The sequence below is a fragment of the Haemaphysalis longicornis genome, unplaced genomic scaffold (genome assembly GCF_048455015.1).
Source record: "Haemaphysalis longicornis isolate Haplotype H1 unplaced genomic scaffold, Haemaphysalis longicornis Haplotype H1 scaffold_8, whole genome shotgun sequence".
NCBI classification, from domain to species: domain Eukaryota; kingdom Metazoa; phylum Arthropoda; class Arachnida; order Ixodida; family Ixodidae; genus Haemaphysalis; species Haemaphysalis longicornis.
The window spans coordinates 190,162,530-190,170,189 of record NW_027526445.1 but is presented as its reverse complement, the minus strand read 5'-3'; the positions used below and the strand labels follow the sequence as shown (position 1 = coordinate 190,170,189).

The 7,660-nt window shown below is 51.6% G+C and overlaps 1 long non-coding RNA gene across 1 annotated transcript; it reads left to right on the top strand.

The window, feature by feature from the left end:
* The first annotated feature begins 1,152 nt into the window (after positions 1–1,152).
* Positions 1,153–6,773, top strand: LOC144149769 (uncharacterized). Its single transcript, XR_013318360.1, has 2 exons — positions 1,153–1,497; positions 1,746–6,773. It is a non-coding gene; the product is annotated as an uncharacterized LOC144149769 (long non-coding RNA).
* Positions 6,774–7,660: the final 887 nt, after the last annotated feature.

Genomic DNA, 7,660 nt, shown 5'->3' with positions numbered 1-7,660 from the left:
ACCTGCACCCTATCGTCCTGAGGCTCCATACCGTCGTCCCGTGTCACCGGCCCGACCACCTGCGGTGCAACCTCTACCCAGAGGAAGACTGACGTGTGGCGAACGCCAGATAATCGTCCGCTGAGTTATTACTGAAGAGAGGCCGAGCACGTCTACCGTCACTGCCCCTACAAGAGGCTCGGTTACCGGGGGATTTTCCGTCGACACTCCACGCCCCCGACCCGGACAGTGCCCTACTGAAATCGAAGATAACCTGTCCAATACCAACCGACGTCCTACGGGCTTCTACCGTTCGCCGCCACCCTATCCATACCGATCGCCAAGCCGTCGAAACACTGCAGACTTCACGCGTGGGAGTTCCCCAAGCCCATGTAGGGGAAATTAAAAGCAGCCACTTCTGGAGGTAAAGTTCCACGACGGCGGAAAAATGAAAAACCTCCAACGACACAACGACTCGCCGAAGACCATCATTCACGACATGCCCTCAGCCCGACGACCCGATCCAACCCGGACGTGACTCCAAAACACGACAATGACACGAACCGACGCATACCCCAAAATGACATAGCCTGCCGCTGAGAAGAAGACGACGGCATTGACGACGCATAGTGCCCGACCGTCAACACGCACAAGCCGAGATACGAGGCCTCGAAGCACCCGCAACTCGAGGAAAGCGGCGTCCGACGTCCAGTTGTCCATCGACGGCTTAGACGCAGTCGCCCTAAGCAAAACTGGAGCCGAACACTCTGTAATGAGCGAGTCATTCGCGTCCACGCTGAAGAAAGTTACAAGATGGGATGGTCCGCTCATAGGCACAGCAGGAGGCCACCTCGTAACACCAAGTGGAACGCGCAGCTCGCGCGTCACCATTGGCGGCACCACGTACTCGGCTGCGTTCGTTATTTTGCCTACCTGCTCTCACCATGTAATTCTTGGAATGAACTTTTTGATGGACAACGGTGCCATAATTGATCTGCAAGCAAGGTCGATTACCTTTCCCTCCGATCACTCCACGACGGCGGTAAGGAATTCCAAACACCGTGTTGCTGTAAGGATCGCCGACGATCATGTCACCCTGCCACTCGCGCCAACTTGTTGATCACCGTCGAATGTGAAGATGCTGCTCCTGACATCGACGCTATCGTAGATGTGGTGTAGTGGCGCCCTCTAGTGGAGCGCCCGCTCACTGTGGGCGCTTGGTTGTGTTAATTGTAACTAGATGTCGTTGCTGTGGTCGCACGTGACGGGTCACGTGCGTATGCGTCTAGGTGTCTCTTGTCGAACAATAAACGTTCTCTTTGGGCTCTGGTCTTGGTGCGAGCAGGCCGCACTCTTTCTTCTTGGGCTTGTGCGTGGGCCCGGCGCGCTGAGCCTTCGCTCCCGTCGCCGCCGAGGCCGCTCGCCGTCGCCCACGACACAACATCTTTTTGGCGACGAGGATGGGATGCTTTTCTTCTGCTGCGACGACATTGTCGACGGGTCCGGCAGAATGAAAACGTGAGTGCGTTTGACCTCGCTCGAGTGTGACTGTCCGGCGCGTCTGGCGTCGCGAGGCCTAGCGTTCTTTGTGCTGACGCTTGTCGAACCGTCGTTTAGGCCTCGCCCTACTTCGTTCTTCTGCTTCTGCTCCTGCATCTCTCTCCTTCCTGCTTGGCAGCATGGGCCTCTTCGATAACCTGCCCGTTTTCCTCGAATTGCCGGGGCCGCCTCCGATTCCGTGGCATAACTGGAAAAAATTGTTTCAGGCCCATCTCGAGGCGGCTGGCGGCAGCGACTGGAATGACGGACGACGCGCGTCGGCGCTCGTCAGTGTTTTGGGTAGGGAGGGGCAACGAAGGTATTTTGCTGAGGCGGAGCAGGACGAAGCAAGGAGGGACGCCGCCAGTAACGTGACCGACGCTCATGTAACCAGCCCTATCGTGACCGACTCCGCGACCGACTGTAGTGTGACCGCATCCTCGGCTCCGGCCATTTCGAAATTCGACCAACTTTTGGAGCAGCTGGACCGGCTCTTCGCTGCGTCCACAAATACGCTTGTTGAACGACATGAGTTCACAAGCCGTCGTCAATTTCGGGGGGAAAGTTTTTTAGAATACGTGACCGCTCTAAAGGAGAAAGCCGTACGTTGCAAGTTCGGGCTGACGTACGCGGAGCGCGTCCGAGATCAAATCATACATGGAACGTCTAACCCCCAGGTTAGAGAAAAGCTGCTCGCACATGGCGAAAGGTTGTCTTTGGAGAAAGCTGAAGAGATTGGTCGGAGTTTTGAATCTTTGTCGTTGGCGAACCAAGCCTTCGGTTCGCATCAAGTACAAGCAGTAGGTCGACGAGGAGAAGGTGGCGTCGCGGAAGATGACAGTCGGGAAAGTCGCCGCGCTCAAGATGGCGGCGTGGAGAATCAAGATGGCTTGGGCCGCCGGGGAGGCCGGCGCGCTCAAGATGGCGGCACAGGAATTCAAGATGGCCTGGCCAGCCGGGGAGGCCGTGACGTCATTCCACCAGGTTCGGGAAGGCAAGATGGTGGCCTCCAAGATGGACGTTTCCATCCGCAGTCAGCTGTAGAGTTCCGCGGTACAGTTCAGCAGAAGAAGTTTGCAGGCAAGCTTCAGTTGTGCGAACGATGCGGAAATAAATGGCATAATTCAGCATTTCAAAATTGTCCAGCCCGAAATCGGCGCTGCAACTCTTGTAATAAGTGGGGACATTTCGCATCGATGTGCCGTAAGCCGGCACCAGTGCATCGAGTTTCTTCGAAGGAAGCTACGGGATCCGCTTCGACACCGGAACCTGTAGAGCATCCAGCATCCACGGAGATCAACGCACCCGCAAGATCTTCCGTCTTAACAGTCAGCACTTCTTCTAAAAAGGACTTAGTCGTCCAAGCTGAAGTCAGCGTCAACAATCCTCCAAGAAAGGACTTAGTCGTTCAAGCCGAAGTCAGCGGAGTGACCATGCAACTCTTAGTCGATACCGGAGCATCCGTGTCGTTGATGACTGTCGAAGATTTCAAGCGTCACTTCAGTAAACAGCATGCGCTGTCCAAGGCTTCCGTCAACTTGTGGAATTTTTCCAAACAACGTATCGGCATCCGCGGCTCATTCCAAGCTCCTGTTCAAGTCTTGCAACGGTCTTGCTCCGTCACATTCTACGTCACCGACAAAGGGACATCTCTTTTGGGGCTCGACGCCATCCAGCAACTGGGCATTCAGATCGACGGTGCGTCTCTTACGTGTCGACTAGCATCGGTGTGTGCAGTGCAGTGTCCCGTGAACGTGCCCCCGGGTTTCGAACATCTCTTCAACGGCGAGTTGGGTCTTGTCAAGGACGTCTCGCATAAGATCCAACGGCGGCCAGGTGTGACTCCAGTTGCATCTAAGCTACGAAGATTGCCTCTTGCTCTCCGTGATCCAGTGTCCAGCGAGCTGCGACGCCTCGAGGACAATGATGTCATTGAGCGTGTCGACGCCTCGGAGTGGGTTTCGCCACTCGTCGTCGTCCGGAAAAAGAACGGGGACATTCGGCTGTGTGTGGACCTCCGGGAACCGAATAAGGCAATTATCATTGATGGGTATCCTTTACCGCATGTTGAAGAGCTGTTGCAGATGTTTCATGGTGCTGTTTGTTTTTCTAAGCTTGACTTGGCGTCGGCTTATCATCAGTTGTTGCTGGAAGAGGGCAGTAGGGACTTAACTACTTTCGTGACTCATGAAGGTTTATTCAGGTTTAAGAGGGTGTGTTTTGGTCTGGCGTCGGCGCCTGCGGTTTTTCAAAAAATGATGTCTCAGATCTTAAAAAATTGCAAAAATGTTGTTTGCTATCTTGATGATATTCTTGTGTGGGGAAAGACTCAAGCTGAGCATGACGCGAGCCTGGTTGAAGTCTTAACATGTATAGCAAACAGTGGCATGAAGTTGAACGACAAATGTCTTTTTTCGGTCAGGGAACTTGATTTTTTGGGTCACAAGATTTCGGCTGAGGGCATCTCACCTTTGGAGAGCAAAGTAAAAGCTATAGTTCATGCTCCCGCTCCTACGGACATAAAGTCACTGCAATCATTTTTAGGTCTTGCAGGATACTATGCTAAGTTCATAAAGAACTATGCAGAGATAGTTGAACCACTTCGCCTCATGCTCAGGAAGGGTCAGACATTTTGTTGGTCTGATGATGCTCAGCGCAGTTTCGATCAGTTGAAAGCGTGCCTCACATGTTCTCCGGTTGTGAAAGTCTTTAATCCTGACTTGCCTGTAGTAGTAACTACCGACGCATCTGATGTGGGAATTGGCGCGGTACTACAGCAGCGGTATGGTTCTCGGCTTGAAACCATAGCCTTTGCTTCTAGAACTTTGTCGGAGACTGAGAGAAAATACTCTGTGGGAGAGCGCGAAGCGCTGGCTTGTTTGTTCGCGTGCGAAAAGTGGCACATTTTTCTTTGGGGCAGACGGTTCACACTTAGGACTGACCATCAGGCTGTAGTTGCTTTGTTAGCCGCAGGAGACTCAGGTCGGAGACCTTTGAGGATTTCGCGGTGGTCAGCTCGTCTGCTGTACTACAATTTTGACATCGAGTATTGCAAAGGGTCAGAAAATCTGGTGGCTGACGCTCTATCGAGATTACCCATTCAGACCGGTCAAGAACTTGTTAAGGAGGAAGAGATAGTGTCATTAGTAACATCAGTAGTCGATAAAGAAACCGTGCAGCTGGCAACGAAGGCCGATGTGACGTTGCAGAAGGTAGCAGAGTATGTGTCAAAGGGTTGGCCTGATAAGAAAAAGGTACACAGTGATTTAACTGCTTACTTTCATGTAAGGGATGAACTTTCTGTTGTGGACGGATTACTCATGCGTGATGACCGTGTAGTCATTCCTTGTGTACTGGTACCTACGTTTCTCGAGTTAGCACATGAAAATCATCAAGGAATAGTACGAACGAAGCAACTTCTCCGGGAACGTTACTGGTGGCCTCAAATGGATCGCAATGTTGAAGAACATGTAAAGCATTGTCACGTTTGTCAGCTGGCAGACAAGTCTGCTAAGCCTCATGTAGCTCCGTTGCAGCCAGTGGAATGGCCTGAAGGTCCTTGGCAAAAGTTGGGAATGGACATCGTCGGTCCGTTAGATGTGTCGTACCCCCGATTTCTTGTTACACTAGTCGATTACTACTCTAAGTGGCCTGAGGTTCTGGGCACAAATTCCATTTCAACTGAGGATGTCATTAAGTTGTTGGACTGGTCTTTCAGTCGGGAAGGGCTCCCTGAGGTTTTAGTGACGGATAATGGACCCCAGTTTGTCTCCAAACAAATGCAAGAGTATCTAAAGGAAAAAGGTATCCGCCACGTGTTCTCGTCGAATTATTACCCTCAGGCTAACGGCCAGATTGAACGGTTTAACAGAGTTCTCAAAGAACATTTACAGGTAGCCAGACTGGAAGGCAAGGATGCTTCGAAAAGCATTACACAATTTCTTGGGTCGTATAGGGTCACACCACATTCAGTGACAGGTCTTTCTACAGCTTTTTTGCTGCATGGACGTCAGCCTCGTTCCAAAGTGGATATTAGCAACTTCAGAATACGTAAAAAGGCAGCAGAATCGGACAATTTCCTGCCTCATGTTCGGAATCAGGTCTTCACGAAGCAGCATAAAGCTAAACAGTACTTTGACAGAAGGAAAGGTGCGCAGCCGACCCGCATAAAGGTGGGAGATGTCGTGAAGGTAAAATTCCGTAAGCAAGGATTTCTGAAGTATAGTAAGCCGTTGACAGTGCAAGCTCAGGTTGCACCTTTCACCTTTAAGCTCAGTGATGGAAAGATCTGGAACGCTTCGAAACTCACAGTCGTTCCGAAAGGAATTGAGGTTGGCTCGGCACCGTATTCCTATGACAATGTTGAACTCTCGTCGAGGCATAAAGAGTTTTTGTACTCTTTGTCTAACTTGGACATTTGTGACAGTCAGTCCCCTAGTCTACAGTTGTCAGAAGGGACAAGCCCCAGTGTTCAGACAGACCCTGATCTGTCGGAGGTCTCTACCAGTGCAAGGTCTGAATCCATTGTCCCTCGGGAACCATTAGAATGTCAGGAAGAAAATAGTGAACAAACAGATCCAAATAGCCATGTAGACAACACAAGGGAAAATGAGGGGGCTTCTGGATCGTCAAATAATGCAAGTTCAACGTCTACGCGTCCGCGCCGTAAGACTAAGCAGCCTCAGTGGCTTCGCGAATATGTGCAGTAAGGGGTATACGTACGGTTCATGCCTTGCGTCATGTTGAACGTGTCATGTCTGTGTTGAATCGTATATCATCATTGAAAGTGTTTTGGACGGGTTTTTTTTGGGACTTTAGAGAACTGTCGTGAGCGAAAATGTTTTTTGGACGGGTTTTTTTTTGGGACTTATAGAACTGTCGTGAGCGACTGATAGCCTGTTGTGTGAGTCAAGTGAAAGGAAGATGCAGACATTCTTCAAAGCGCGGGAGAATGATGTGCAGTGTGCATTTAAGATGCTGTATGTATTTCGCAGAGTGTGCGAACTTCTTTTGCACGGGAAGATGATGTGGTGTAGTGGCGTATTTCGCAGAGTGTGCGAACTTCTTTTGCACGGGAAGATGATGTGGTGTAGTGGCGCCCTCTAGTGGAGCGCCCGCTCACTGTGGGCGCTTGGTTGTGTTAATTGTAACTAGATGTCGTTGCTGTGGTCGCACGTGACGGGTCACGTGCGTATGCGTCTAGGTGTCTCTTGTCGAACAATAAACGTTCTCTTTGGGCTCTGGTCTTGGTGCGAGCAGGCCGCACTCTTTCTTCTTGGGCTTGTGCGTGGGCCCGGCGCGCTGAGCCTTCGCTCCCGTCGCCGCCGAGGCCGCTCGCCGTCGCCCACGACACAACATCTTTTTGATGATGTGCAGTGTGCATTTAAGATGCTGTATGTATTTCGCAGAGTGTGCGAACTTCTTTTGCACGGGAAGATGATGTGGTGTAGTGGCGTATTTCGCAGAGTGTGCGAACTTCTTTTGCACGGGAAGATGATGTGGTGTAGTGGCGCCCTCTAGTGGAGCGCCCGCTCACTGTGGGCGCTTGGTTGTGTTAATTGTAACTAGATGTCGTTGCTGTGGTCGCACGTGACGGGTCACGTGCGTATGCGTCTAGGTGTCTCTTGTCGAACAATAAACGTTCTCTTTGGGCTCTGGTCTTGGTGCGAGCAGGCCGCACTCTTTCTTCTTGGGCTTGTGCGTGGGCCCGGCGCGCTGAGCCTTCGCTCCCGTCGCCGCCGAGGCCGCTCGCCGTCGCCCACGACACAACAGTAGAGAGTGACCAAAGTTTGGTTCTCAACCGCGGTGTTTCCATCGCAAGAGGAATTGCGCGCTTTAGGCAATGCAAATACAACGTTTTGTTCACTAATTTCACGGAGGAGTACCAGCATCTAAACAAGGGCGCTGCAGTACCGTCCCTCAAAGAAACGCAAGAAACAAGGCAAGTGATCGCGGTTGCCATCTTTGAACGCGCACGCGTAGCCGCACCCTTTTGACGTCAATCCAGCGCTCCCACTAGAAAACCCGGACAAATTATTCGATTTCCTGCATCGCTACAGCTAGCGTTTTTATCAAACTCAAAATTACGTCAGACACCCCTAGCGAAGCCTTGAATTATAACCGAAGCACGACCTACCCGACG